The sequence below is a fragment of the Anticarsia gemmatalis genome, chromosome Z, assembly GCF_050436995.1.
Source record: "Anticarsia gemmatalis isolate Benzon Research Colony breed Stoneville strain chromosome Z, ilAntGemm2 primary, whole genome shotgun sequence".
In the NCBI taxonomy this organism is placed as follows: Eukaryota; Metazoa; Arthropoda; class Insecta; order Lepidoptera; family Erebidae; genus Anticarsia; species Anticarsia gemmatalis.
The window spans coordinates 15541037-15556437 of NC_134776.1; the positions used below are offsets into that span (position 1 = coordinate 15541037).

The 15401-nt window shown below is 32.7% G+C and overlaps 1 protein-coding gene across 1 annotated transcript in view; it reads left to right on the top strand.

Annotated features, from left to right (window-relative positions):
- Positions 1-1494: 1494 nt before the first annotated feature.
- The window catches only part of path (solute carrier family 36 member pathetic), a 45271-nt gene continuing 31364 nt past the window's right edge, over positions 1495-15401 (top strand). Inside the window, exon 1 of the mRNA XM_076134403.1 lies at positions 1495-1835. The gene's annotated coding sequence lies outside the window, so the exon portion shown is untranslated. The remainder of the gene's footprint in view (positions 1836-15401) is intronic.

Here is a 15401-nt window from a genome sequence, read left to right on the forward strand (position 1 = left end):
CTGTCAGCTAGGTTAGTACACAAATGTAAACAAATCTCTCAGTTACTTCTTAGTAAACAACAGTTAAGCAACCTTTGGCACGGACATTTTGTAGATGGGTGACCGTGTAGCCAGTTCCTTAGATGGGCGGGCGGCGCCGTTCCTCGGAGGTCTATTCCCGGTTTTTTTCTATTATGATACAATCGATAAGACTTGTCAAAAGCTGACAGGTTAAACATTTTTGACGCTATGTTAGATATTATATTTTTGCGATAAGTTCTAAATCAAAATCAGATAATTTTTTCATTTAGGTCAAATAATAACACTTAAAATAATAGTCACTTCACACAGATTGAAAAGAGAAACACACAGCAACTCTTTTCAATCGCCAAAAGATTTACAATTTATTAAAAAAGTTATTAAATAATCTGTGAAAACGTTTGCCGATTGCAATAAATACTTTTCACAGAACGCTCTTCAAGATCTTGTTCTTATCTCTTCCTCTCGTGACTCAGGTAGGATGTTGCCCACACTTCTTAATGCCAGTGTTGACAAACAATGCGTTCGTTGAATAAAACTGCCGGATATACTTCAACATTTATTATTATTCGCTTTATTTATGTAATGTTACACCGATACAAAAACAAAATTAATCAAATGATAAGAAATAAAATCACATTGTTTTATTAACTTAAATATAGACTTCATTATACAATGAATTATTACTATTATTAATTACTAATTGGCGTGACAACATTGCCCTTTTATAAAAATCGTGAATCATCTGCTTCGACGCTATTTATAGCTTTTTTAGCGTTTATGTTTACTTAAAAATCTGTGGTTAAATTTAGTTACTCGGTGTCATTCACCAACCTTTTTTTGTTGTTAAATTCTTATCTATATTAGTGCATGTGACTCATAAAGTTTGGCCTCGTGCGAAAGTATGAATATCCCTCAGTTTCAGCGAGTGTCAGAAATAGGCGGCAGTTATTACTTACATTACTAACTGAAATGGGATTAGGTGGCAAATACAGGTGCAGATATTTGCAGCGAGACCACAAATTTACCTGCCGGGATACGCAAGCTCTCCAGCCGACCAAGGAAACGCATTATAATTAAGTCAAACCCTGGTCCACATTATCGAAAACAGTCAGAATACAACAGGAATTCGATATTTCTGACAGTTCCGAAGTAATATGTACCGCTGGACGCGAAATCAGTGGCGGTGATGATTCAGAAGATGCTAAAATAATACAGCTCTTTCTGAATGTGTGTCAATAGACCGTATCGGAAAAAAAACGTGTGGGCATTGTTATGTCACACTCGCAAAAAACTTACACACGATTTGTGTTCATAGATGAAGTAAACCACATTTCTTTTCAGATACGTCACCACGGTACCGTAAACAGTCGGATCATTAAATTTCTACACAAACGCGTGCAGCACACAGTATGCGATACTAAAACGTTAGCAGTTAACGAACAAAATTAAAACGTCGAGGTGAACGCTGGCGGCGCACGCGATGGGGCGCGTCGCCATTCGGCCGGGTAGCACGCGCGCCAGGTGGCAGCCGTGGCCGTGTTGGAGCGTGGAGACGGCGACGTTGCTCGGCTACTTGGTGCTCTATGACGCAACAATCAGTCTCGTTTGCTTGTGCCATGCGTATTGTCTACGTCTGCTTTGGCGGATTGGGCGCTCGCGGCACAACGTTCATTCCTTCATTCCGTTTTTAACTCGCGAGTTGGTCGCTCGCGCCTCATTCGCTAAATATAAAGCACGTGGCCCAGTGCTTCGGTTCGGTTTCGCTATAACCTATAACCCTTCGCTCGAGAGCCGGTGCAAGCTGTTGGACAGAGGTGAGTGCCCTGTGTTACTATTATTTTTTTTATTGATTTTTTCTTTTTACGAGAATTATGTTATCGAAATAAATCACGAGAGCTTTTCTGCTGTCACATATGGACGTGCATTATTTGCACTCGGCATACTCGTCGGCCGGTACATCGTATGTCATGCACAATATGACACGAGTTGTTAACTATATTTTACTTATTCATTACATGCGTATTTAAGTTGTAGAATGTCAGCTAATTATCGTGGTCGTCGTATAAACTATAGTAGTTGCGTTGAACTTGCTAAAATACAAAATAATCGATACGTAACTTTTTTATTAATTAAGGTCACATTCAGCACTGTGTATGTATAGCTACGTGTGTATTATACACATTTTATGTGATAACATTCTAATTATTCATTGGCATGTGTCAGAATTTTGGTGTGTATTCATGCATAAAACTCGTGAAGCGTGTAAAACAGAATGTAGGTAGATAATATTACGATTTTGTGAAGTTACGTCTTATGAAGGTAGTCGAAGTATGTAGGTCAAATCACAACGCTGAATTGCGAATTTTGTGTTTTTACACATATTATTTATATTAAACGAATAAGCTTAAAAAGTATTCCCATCACAAGGAAAATAATCGTACAAATGCACTCGCACCGGCACAAAACCGGCGCGTGCGGTTGACCGCGCGGACATGCGCATGCGTATAAAATGTATTGTATTTAAATTTAAAATATCTTAGTATAAACAATAACAAACCATTAACCAGGCATTATCAGGGTACACTGGGCAATGTTTATCAATAATTAAACAATCGGTATCTGACTATCTGACTATCTGACTATCTGTACCAATTCCTTATCTGCGTACTAAATCACTTTGTCAATATTGTACGTCGGATCAGCGTGTTACGAGAGGCGTGAACGGCTTCGTGTTAACTGGTGTTCATTATGCGCACTCCATTCATGTTTACATGACATTCAAACTGGAATTACCATTGCCACGGATAACCAGTCTGAGACAAGGAACAGTCGCGTGTTGTATTTACTTTACAGCGGCTTTTTGTCTGTCTATAACTTTTTAAAAGAATTTTTAGTTTCGAGGCAGACGAAGGGTGAATGCCCTCGCAAGTCATGTCCATCGTAGATGACTTATAACTGTAAAGCATTGACACGAAGGACTAGGGCTGCGTACACACGGTTCAATTACACTGACCCTCATTCACAGAAGTCCCTCCTGCGCATGCCCTTATTAATAATAACTCCACTTCAAATAATTAAAAAGTGTGAGACCCTATTCGAAATAGAAAATTAATCGAACACATAGAAAGTACACATAGATTTAAAAATAGTTAAATACATTATCGTACATTTAAGAGCAAAAAAACAGACATGATTTTAATAAATCATTATTAGTAAACATTTTATTCAAAGTCTTTAAAGGCAGACTTGTTAAAATCTAGTACATCGACCCACAACACCCAGTCACCTACTCCAATTTTCAGCTAACAAAAGGCAACAAAATCTACTATGTCCAAGATTGCAATTTTCATGATAAAGGATCCTGAACGAGCTCTGGTACGTGCACTGAGATGTAACCGAAATATCTATTAACTTTCATTCTGCTGAGTCCATTCAATTTTACTTGAAATACTCTCCATTACACTACTTGTATCACTTTTCTTGTAATTGGGTCATTCGGAAACTTTTACGTCATTCTTTATAAGTTTTCTTCACACCATAAAAAGTCACCACGAACTTTCATCATTTCGGTGATAATGTAGTATTGCAGTAAGTCAACCACGCCGGCTGCTTTTTGTGCAAAGATCAAGTAATCATACACCCAAGCCACTCAACCAAGATATTATGGAACTCTTTTTCAACTTACTACATTCCATCACATAGTTTTATTCGTAAAAAATGTATATCTTATACTATAAAATGTTTTTCGTAAATTCCTTGCAAGAGAAAAACTTGGTTAAGAACTGAATTTAACTTGCAACCACGTGAGGTCAAGTTTTAAAACTTCGAATACTAATTTCTTAGAATCAAAGCTTAATTCTCGTGAACAACATCTTACTAATTAGTAAAACGCGAAATTTTGAGGAAATAGGTGGAAATGATAAATATTATGTTGCGCCACGGAGGCTATAATGATAAATATTATAGCCTCCGTGGCGCAGTGGTTTAGGTCACCACGCCAACACTACTGCGTCGGGAGGTCGTGGGTTCGATTCCCACACGGAGCAATTATTTGTGCGATCCACAAATAATTGTTTCGGGTCTGGTTGTGCTTTGTGTCCGTTGTTTGTATGTTTGTAAAAGTCCCCGCGACACAAGAGCAATTCTTAGTGCGGGAGTTGTCTTTTAAAAAAATCAAAAAAAAAAAAAAAACTCTTTCGAAAAATTACTGAATAGCTGTATGAAGGAAATAAATATTTATGATCTGGATTAACTCATAAGATGTTTTTTACGGAACATTCATCCAACCGTCATTCAGGCTGAGAAACTCTCGGGCAAAAGTCCATAATAACTGTATATTTCGACCGAAAGGCAAAAACGGAACTCAAGAAACACAAGAATAATTTTGTAAAACTAAAAATTAGAAAGGTACCTACACGGAAGTTAGTAGCTTTCTATGATATCGATTAGTTTTTCTAGATACAAATTGTTAGCTTCGCCTGTCTATTGCCCTAAGGCTTATCTGAAACATACTGCTTAAATAGTCGAAGCCACAAGCCATAAAACGTAGGACACGATCTAGGTGGCCTGATGCCCTAGAAATTGAATTTAAATTGTAAAAAATGTAGCATTCGTTAACTAACAAATCCTAGCTTCAAATTTTGATTTATTAATAATTCTTCAGACGAAACTAAAAAGATATTATATATTCAAAAAACCGATTAAATATTCGCACGTTTTAATTTGCTGGCGGCTTCTGCAAACAGCCAAAAATCTGGTGCAAACTAGAAATCCGTTTTTCAACTGGCATAATATTAAAAAAGGTAGGTACTAATTAGCATAATGGACATGCGTTCTTCTAGCCACGTTTCGCAGTTCCTTATAATAAATGCTTGAAGCTAGGTCATTGCTTTCTTGACACAACGCGTCGTAACTATTCAAGCAACTCATTACCGGTTACATTATCGTATATACTTTCATTTATCTACCTTTCAACCGGCTGAAAGCGGTTTCATCTGCGATCCGGATTGAAGCGGTTCGTCGGTACAAAAAGTTAAGACATTGTATATTTTTTACATCAAGTATACCGCTGTGCGAAACCTGTTAAAAGTATATACAGCTACATTATTATTTCTACAACAACAAAAAAATACGAATGTTTTGAAATGGATACTAGTTGATGTATACGCGGGTACAATTACTTTTTTGGATAGCGTCTGCTATTGTCATTCTTTTTGTGTTTGACACTTAGTACTGGCCTTATGGTATTGTCATTAAAAGGCCTGTTTAACTAGTTACAAGTTTACAACGAAGTTCCTAAAGCCGTAGCTCGATTCTCTACTACTATCAACTACCGACAACCGACCTGTCATCGAGAAATTTTGTATGAAAATCTGATCAGCGCCTCTGACGGGCGTCGTATGAAATATTTTGGCAGTACATTCCAAAAGTCAAAATTTCGATACTCGACAGTACCAATCGTACAGAATCGCGGTACCAATCTTACTCATAAAACAATAAAATAAGAGCAGCTGAAATGCCTACAAGTTATCCTAACCACCACTTAGGTATAAAAAAGTAGGTAGGCCGTAAACCATATGGTGTGTATACATACTAATTCTTGTATAATTCTCAGTATTATGAGATAAGCGCCGTGAAAATAAAATGATGACTATAAATCATGACACTTAAGTTACATTATAAATACCACGTGAAGACATTCCGAGAAGGATAACCTTTGTACGTTAAATATAAACAAAAAATAAAAGAACATAGTCTTACTACCAGTTACTTGTTTAATGCAACAAAATACAACTTTAAAAATAATAATTGCAACCTTTCTGTTAAACTATAAAACCAGATTCCGATCAAATTGATGACATTTATATAGTAAATAGGTATATAAGTAACCTATAAGGTGATAAAAAGTAAGATCTTTTAATTGTAGCCACGAGTGTATTCTGCTATAGATAGTAAAGTTACAATCCCCAAAAGAAAATATTGTCTTTAGATTATACTTTAATGAAAAAAGAACCTAGTCTTACGACCAGTTACTTGTATAATGCAACTTTTTAAGAGATTGATATTCCAATCTTTGAGTTAAACTGTAAAACCAGACAAAAATATGCCATTCTATATAAAAAGCAAGCTGTAAGTAATATAAGAAAAGATATTTTATTAGTAGCCAAAATAATAGTATATTCTTTTATAGATAGTAAAGTTACAATCCCCGAAATAAAGAAATGTATTTGGTTAAAAGTTTACCTAATTAAAAAATACTTTGTTAAAAGTATTAGGTAAGATAAAGATAAATTTATTGCATAACTATGTGCATAAAGAGATGTTACATATAAGTTACAGTCTCAATAGCTTACCCAAAAATATTTTTATTTCTTTTAACGCGGTAACAATGGTCTAGCTTAACTTTAATCTATTTGCGACAAAATTGAGTAAGTTCATACCACTGCTTATCTAGAGACAGGAAAACGTCTGCGTACAATAAGCCAGAAAAAATTAAAGCTATTTGCAGAGTTGAAACGGTTTAAATAAATAAATTTAACACATAAAACCGGATAAAGTACTTTGAATTAACACATACTCTTATCTTCGAGTGCCGTAACTTTAATTTCACCTACGTTTTATTTTCATCGGTTTATCTTACATTTTAACATATCACAATTCAAACAGAACTTTGCAATTGTATGTAAGAACTGCATGTTTATAAAACAACCCGCAATTACAAGAGATAGAGTAGGTACTACTTTGAAACTTTTAAAGATAATGAATTGAAATAAAATATTTCATTTGAAACTAAAAGGTACCTGCATATTGCAGGAACTATACTAAATATAATTATTTTTGTCATTAATTTTGTTACATTTTATACTAATATTGAAAGTGTAAAGTTCTGGCTACAAAATTTCAACTGTCATGTCGTCAAACAGATGTTTTTGAGGGGTGGGTAAAATGTGCAACCATGGCTACCTCTTTTAAATATAACACGTGCCCATCTTGTTGTAATCAAGATAGAAAACTAAGAAACTAGTTTTAATTAGATTTAAGACATGTTTCATGAAAATGAAGTTTCCATTAAAATCAAGAACTTAACCTCGGCAAGTTATAATAAGAAATCAGAGTAGCACGTAACCTTTCCATTCTTTGCCGTCAGTCTGTAAAATAACGGGAAAAATATAATAGTGATTATTCTTTACAAGCATTTAGTTATAGACAAACGTGCCCCGTCATAGGCCGTTACTTTAAATTTCATCAAGCGCCTTACGATCTCAAACACATTTACTATTCAAAAAACACATTTTATGGGGTCCCTAACGGCACGAACAATGTGCCCGCAAGCAGAGTTAGCTTTTAACAGTTGCTTTTTTGTAGGTTCCATAACCCTACGATAACTATTACCCTAAATAGAACGCATAAAATGACTTTAAACTATTGAAAGTACGTCCAACAGTAAAACGACTTGCCATGGCGACACTTTATTTTAACTCTAATCTAATATACTGATAGGTTTACGTGCACTAGGAAGAATAGCATCAAGTATATAAATAAATACTCCTATACAACTTTAACTTCCGCAAATAAATACCACGTGGTTATAAATAAGTCATACTTTTGCGATAAAAATACTTTAAAATTAACTCAAAATATCACAAATCTTAGAACGTTTTAACTTGTATGACAAGATGTATGGATGTGAATGCAATGCAAAAAAAATTAGGCAAGGGAAGTTTGTAAAAATCATACCAAGTGGCGTTCTTTGGTTTCTGTCTACTCTTATGGAGTCATGATTTTATGATTAATATATCTCAAAGGCTTTAATGTTTCTTTGTGAAATTGAATGACTAATGCGCTATTTCTAGAACTGAAAATAAAGATATCATGTAAAACTATACCCGTTTTAGGTTATATTCTAGTTAAATTCAGTCTTGCATACGACTACAATTTAGCTCGTACAACATAACTGTCTTATTAAAAATTATTATAGAAAAAATTGCCAACAGATTTTGTAACAGTTCTTCTTTCTTTTTAAAGAAGATCATCATAATTTTGTTTTTTTTTTAATATTTAATGTTCCTTGCGTTGTTAACGCCGAGGAATGTGACCCGTTATACACAGTCGCAATCAAATGCATCAATGTATAGTGTATACGTGTAACAATTATTAGTTTATTATTTTACAACCGTCGTTTCATATCTCAGGCCCGTTACTTTTCTAACTCTTCGAATCCGTTAACATAAAATTTGCAGTCTTAGTTTTTGTAAATGTGCAGCCGTCGAACTTAAAAATACTACTAAATACTTTTTTTTTTACTAACCCATTACTGTCCCACAAGCATAGAAATCAGACTTCAGTTTTCTAAGACTGCTAGGCACGGACTCTTATTATGAAAGAGAGACTGGCCTAGTTTTAGAAATAAATTTTCGTCTTTCCTTCTACTTTCAGTCGTTTACTTCCACAATAAACAAATTAAACGCACTGAAAATAAAACTTGGATACATAGTTAAGTATCTATTAGGTCGGGGAAAAAGTCTATAATGCGATACATACTTACACGATACATACTATAATGCGAAAAGACTTTTTCCCCGGCCTAATAGTTAGACAATACTTTGAAATATTCATATTTCAATATGATATCTCATTAGGTATGGCTGGTGGACCGCCACCATACGCAGGGGACAGGACCACCGGCGAAGTTTACCGTCTTATGTCATAGACTATATTGATGTTGTTAACACCCGTTATAAATCTGTTCAACCAAGGTATTAGTGTAAAATAAAGGTTAATGTTTTAAACTTGAGAGTATTGTACACATAATATTATATCGCAACGGATTGAAAATTAAAGTTTACGATACCTTATTTATTTACCTGAAGTTATACCGAGTTACATTAGTCGTGCAAACAAATGTTTAAAAAAATAAGTAATTAATTCCTATTTACATAAGTACTTTTAACATTATACAAAACTAAACTATAAATAACTTTTAACAGTAAACTAAACTAAACTAGAAATAATTAACAAAAAACAAAATATTTACAATTATACAATATATTTACAATATAAAATATGCATACAAAAGGAGTGCGTCACGCGTCGTAGAATTTCTAAGTTACAGGCAAAGAAGTTTTCTTTAAAAAATTGTTTTGTCGAGTGACACTTATTTTTAGATTATTTTATAGGTATTCTACTATTTTTCATTATCAATTAATATCTTCGTAGTTAGTGTTGACGACTGTAACCACTACCTAACTAGTCTAACTGAAATTTTAAAACAACACTCACTCTTGTATATAAAGAAATTATTTCCCAGAAATTACTTACAAATGCACCATTCCGATGTAAAGTATGTCAAACATAATGTTCGTTTTATTGACACCCAGAGATTAGCATGACAATTATGACAAACTGCACGCAACCTTTAATTCAAATGCAGTGGCGCCTTGCCGCGGCCACAAGCCGTCAATAGCCCTAATAGCTGAGTCAACACACGGCAATCATAGCAAATACCACTCGACGGCCACTGATTGATGTCTATCGAACACGAATTGCACAGAAAATTGCCCCACGTGAAGCAAATTTTATTCAATTATGCAAATCTTTGCATTTCTAGTATTGCGCAAGCCGATTGAAATTTCTTTAAAGTTGAAACTACGATGATTGATAACAAAAGATCAAGCACCGACTGTTTTACATGCTGTTTGCTTTAATTTACATTTTCAAAATACATCAAGTGGCAAACTCTTAATTTTAGGCACTTATCGTCATCCTAAATGTGCCAAATTAACATTATATAGTGTAAAAAAATATTCTTTATATATGCAGTCGAAATCAATGTAATGCATCGTAATTCGCAAAACTAACTTAATTGGTAACGTTACATCTCAAAAAATCTTAAAATTATATTTCAAGAAAGGCGTATTTGCCTTATATTAATGAACATAGCATGCTTAATATAAATTGCTGAGTGAATTTTAGTTTAGTTGAAGGTTTCTTATCTCTTATAAACAGGATACTGTCATTATGTTCGTTTCGCGTCTTATTAACGAAATGATTGTTAATGATTACATTATGCGTGTGGAATCAAGTCGTAATGCTGCTATTAAATCAGTAGATTGACTATTAAAAATGGCCTATAAATTGAAGATAATGTTTGCTTTTACATACAATTACTTCATATACATATAGTACATAAAAATCTGTGAGAAAATATACTTATTTCGATCAGTAGCTCAATTCACTACCGACGGTACTGTCGAGTATCGAGAGATTGACATTTCAAATGTACTGCCAAAATAGTTCTTACGGAGCCTGGTGGAGGGGCTAAACAGATTTTCATGTAAAATTTCTCGATACCTGGTCGGTTGTTGGTAGTCGATAGTGGTAGACAATCAAACTACAGTAGCGCGATTTTCTAGCTATCGACATAAGTTATATGAAAACAATGTGTGCGGGTGTGGTTAGAACAATTTTAAAATACATTTTAAATGTCAAACTTGATACTCGATAGTACTAACTATAGAAAATTGCGCTACTGTTCACCTAACCAATACTTAAGTTAAACCCGTCAATTTAGTGTTAGACCTACTGCCAAGATACTTCAGGTCATTGACTTCCCTTGAGTTATGAGTGCGTGAGAGTCATTTCTTCTCCTCATTAGATAATGAGGAAGTTACGAGATAACCATTAACGGTGAGGATCAGAATGATTGGAGACTTCACGGAAGATCTCATTACCCTTAGGAAAGGACTAATCATTGGTTGCAGAAAATTACATATGAGTGTATTTTTACTATAGAAAACTCTAATACTAGTGTCATTATTGTCTTACAAGTAACGAGTCTCCTATCGGTAAGATATGAATTGATCCTTCGGTCATGGATATGTCATATCATTACACTCAACTTAAAATTAACCTTTACGAATTTTTACTTCATAAAATGGCCAAAGAATTGTCAGATTTTTCGATCACACGAAATTGATATTTCAAAATTTAGGACCCACTGATCTAAGAGTCAGGAGCTCAAACGGTACGGTTTGGGTATTCATGCTCATTTTGTTTTAAATGTGTAAATAACCAAACATTATGCAAGTATGAGTATCCTGACTTAAACTAAATAGATAGATAAATATTTCCTTCGAAGTAGCCACGGTCTCACCTTCTGGATGAGTACTTTTCCATATCCTCTCACAAAGTTGCTATCACTTTATCCATCAAATAGATTATCCGAAACTTATTCATAAGGTGCGTTAGGCTTGTAAAAAGTTCTTCGTAACTCGTATAACGTTATCAATAGTAGTAAAACGTACAAGAACAGCGAGTGGTACTTAGTATTACAATAATATTATAGTTCCGGAGCGCCATAGTTTTGATAACAAGCCTATAGTAAACTATGAGGTGAAGTGCGCGTAACAATACTGTTCTTGAATTTAAACAGTACAATTTGTTTGTACAGTTACACGCACTGTTGGTCGTTAATGAAATGAACACTAGGAAATGGACTCAGAATGTAACATTATAATAAAACTGTAGTTACGTTTGTGAACGACAAATCCCGATTATTATATAGGCTGGAAAAAATAATTGGTCTTGGAGGGAAACTACTTTCTATAGTCATTTACAAATTTTTGCATTCTGTTTAAAACTCTTGGTAAAATTTTATACTAGTTAAATTGCAATTTACTACATTTCAGCCCGTATTTCTGTAAATTACTCACACGAAAATTTAGTAGTTGTTGTGTTTGAGAGCTAGTTTGATAATTTTTATTAATTCTGCGGTAGCTAATTTGGCAAATTTTAATAAAAATCACGAAATAAAAAGCTAGAAAATACTATAATTTTTGAATGAAATGCAGCACATCAAAACTTAAGAATTGGATTAACATACAGGATATTTTTCACCTCGAGAAATCATTTCACGCGGAAAACGCGCTATAAGAAATCAGTTCAATTAGTTTTCTAATTGTCACATCTAAAGAAAACCTACATAAATATATTTCCATGAACTGTTGGCACTAGTTTTTTCTAGTGAGCGTTAACTATGTGTATTTTTGGAGAAGCCTTATTCGGTACCTGTGAAGTAGGTCAGTGTTTCACACGTAATTCGAAGTCGCCTGTAATTGGCCAAGTAGTCACTACTACACGCAATATAATAGTATTAGCTATAAAAATGTTGTTCATGCAAAAGCGATTATTTAATAGTTATTATTATTATCGAATATGTCCCACTAATACTGTAAATACAAAAGTTTGTGAGGATTAATATTGTGATAGTTTAAATTTCAAGAAATTCAGAACACTGATATCTTATATCATATCATTCTTATTACAAAGCGTACTTTTTAAGATAGACTCGCGGGTAACTTCTATTTTATAACACTCTTTAGATCACTAGATAGATATTAAAGTACGAAAAATCATAGATTCATTTTGGTTCTAAGACGTAATTTTGTTTAAAAAATATTATTTGAATATGCATTCTTGCGCCAAAAAGGCCAACAACCCCAATTGATAAGAACATTGTATATTAAAGCAAGTAAATTTGTATACAAAAAAACTACTAAAAAAGGTAAACCGGACGGTACCATTAGTAGAACACACAATTAAGTGTGGGAATCGAACCCATTAACACCAGGTGCGATGGTGACCAAGCCATCAGTTTGACGTATGTTCCATACATACATACAAACAACGATCAATGTGATCATGTTTTATAAACGTGAAAGGTTTAGATATATTATATGGTTTTTTTTTCACTCACCATAACTCAAACTACTGAAAAGATTTTGATGAAATTTGAAACACAGATAGTCTAACCTGTATCGCGATTTCCCGCCTTTGACACTATAGCGAGTTGCGATTCACAATAATTATAAAAAATACTCGAAATAATAATTGAGTATTGATCAGATTTTTATTCAAAAATATTGAGCAGTTATACGGTTAACTATAGTGACAAGAATTACCTTCCTAGATAAACAGTCTACATTTTTAATTCCTGGCTATCTTTCCAAGCAGCCAAAGTCACGAGCAGAAACTAGCTTATACACACATCAATAACACTACTACGTATTATTTAAAACAGTAATTCAATTTAAAAATGCAAAGTACAGTGACGACGTCTATTATTTATATATCAGCCATGAACTTGATTCTCAAACGTGCATTGGTCTAATTCAATCGTCATTATGCCGTGTACAAAAACAGTTTGAGCTTGATTTGTACAAATGACTTGCAGATTTTAACATCAACACTTTAACACTATAATCATTGTATGTTTGTATTTTAAATACAAGGTTTTTTTATTCAAATATGTTTGACACACGCCTGTTTTATCGCCAGATGAAATAAGACACATTTTTTGTGAAGTTGATGGATTATAATGAAGAAATGGAGTTCTTTTCTTTTCTTTCTGCAATAAAAATGTTGTAATTTATAATAATCGTGTTAATCCGTTCCGCGGCGCGATTTTCTACAGTCGGTACAATCAACTAGAAAATGTAATATTTACAAATATTAGAAGAAAATAGTTCTTCTGATTAAATTTTCATGCAAAATTAATCGATAGTCGAATGAAAAAAAAACAACAATCGGGTCAGTTTAATCGAAGATTTATGTTAGCCGTTAAGCCCTTAAAAAAACAAAGCGTGTTCACAAACATGACTGGATATATTTAAATCTATACAAAAATTGATTCAAAAACATAATAAAATAAATAAAAAATTCTATCGGTATAAACTTTAATCAGATCTTAATTTGATGGGGAACGTTTTTTTTTCTTTTACAGTCAATTTTCCATGTGGTCAGTATGTGTAAATTTCCCAAAAAAACAAAAACACTTTTTGTCTTGTTCATTCTGGGTTCTGCCGTTGGAATACCGGCGTGGTTTTGAAGAATCAAATCATTAACCATCACTTATTTTACATAATAACTTTTTACATAATAACTAATAATGCTATGGGGAAACAGTGTCAACATGCAAGAACTATTTGTATTACAAAAGAAATGTATCAGAATAATAGTTAAAATAGATCAAAGAACCAGCTGCAAACCTTATTTTATAGAACACAAGTTACTTACACTACCGTCAATATATATACAAGATGTTTGCTTATTTGTCTTTAAAAATATTACACACTTTACAAAAGTAAAAGATACACATAATGTAAACACCCGGCATAAAGACCGGCTATACCTACCGCCCTCTAGAATAAAAATGCTCAACCAAAGCCCTTGCTATATGGCTATAAAAATATATAATAAGTTACCATTAGAAATAAGAGAAGAAACTAAAATACGACCATTTTCTAAAAAATTAAAACTATTTCTAATAGAGAAATGTTTTTATAGTATAGAGGAATATTTTGAGGAAGAAAAATAGAGAAAAAGAAAGAGAAATATAATAAAGTAAAAATAAAATTTAGAAAATGATGCTGTGTACCTGAAAATTAAACATATAAGATATAACTATATAATTGTTACATAGATACAATAATAATAAGAAATAATATAGTATATAGTATTTCTACTGTACTAAAATTAAGTTAGTAGTAAGTACATTATATTGAAAGCAACACAAATATGATATATTAAAAATATAATTTAAAAAATGATGCTGTGTACCTGAAAATTAAACATATAAGATATAACTGTATAATTGTTACAAAGATACAATAGTAATACAAAAATAATATAATATATATAGTATACCTACTGTACTATAATGTAGTTAGTAGAATATTATATTGTAAGCAACATAAATATGATATATTAAAAATATAATTATAAAATTGATGCTGTGTACCTGAAAATTAAACATAAAAGATATAACTATATAATTGTTACATAGATACAATAGTAATAAGAAATAAAATAGTATATAGTATACCTACTGTACTATAATGTAGTATATTATATTGCAAGCAATATAAAAATAAACCTATAGTTTTAAGTTAGTCATAAAATTATAATAAGCATATGAAATAAGAAGTTATAGGAAAATATGAAAATTGCATTTACAATATTTAAGCAATGTAAATTTAAAGTAGTGTGTTTATTATGTAGAAGCTATAATCTAGACATAGTGATAAAATTTTAATAACTTACCTTACCCTACCTTGTAAAAATTGCAATGCCTGAAAAAGGTTACTAAGTTGTCACTACCCTAATGTAAGATCCTTTTGTATATTACTTAGTAAGCAATAAATGATTTGAATTTTGAATTTGAATATGTGCTGAAAAAAAAAATAGTAGCCGTCATCCATTTATTACATAAGACGATTTGTCGCTGAAGGTACATTCATAGTATTCAGTATTTAACACGTTAAATGAAATTAATAAGTATTGGAAAATGAACACCGAAAATTAAGAAAACTTATATTATTTTT